The sequence below is a fragment of the Clupea harengus genome, chromosome 19 (genome assembly GCF_900700415.2).
Source record: "Clupea harengus chromosome 19, Ch_v2.0.2, whole genome shotgun sequence".
Classification (NCBI taxonomy): domain Eukaryota; kingdom Metazoa; phylum Chordata; class Actinopteri; order Clupeiformes; family Clupeidae; genus Clupea; species Clupea harengus.
In genome coordinates this window covers 3,579,085-3,579,428 of record NC_045170.1, presented here as the reverse complement: position 1 = coordinate 3,579,428, position 344 = coordinate 3,579,085, and positions in this window count along the sequence as shown.

Genomic DNA, 344 nt, shown 5'->3' with positions numbered 1-344 from the left:
ACTGAGAGAGACTGAGAGAGACTCGAGGAGACTGAAGGAGACTGAGGGAGACTGAGAGAGATTTGAGGAGACTCAAGGGGACTGAGGGAGACTGAATAAGACTAAGGGAGACAGGGAGAGACTCAAGGGAGACTAACGAAGACTGAGGGAGACTGAAAGAGAATGAGAAATGAGAAATGGACGGACACTTCGGAGACTGAAGGAGACTCGATGGCTCATATGTGGTGGAGACTGGCAGATGTTTTACTGAAGATCAGTGCCTCTGCATGTGTCTGCGCAGGAAATGCATCTTAGATGTTTTACTGAAGATCAGTGCCTCTGCATGTGTCTGCGCAGGAAATGCA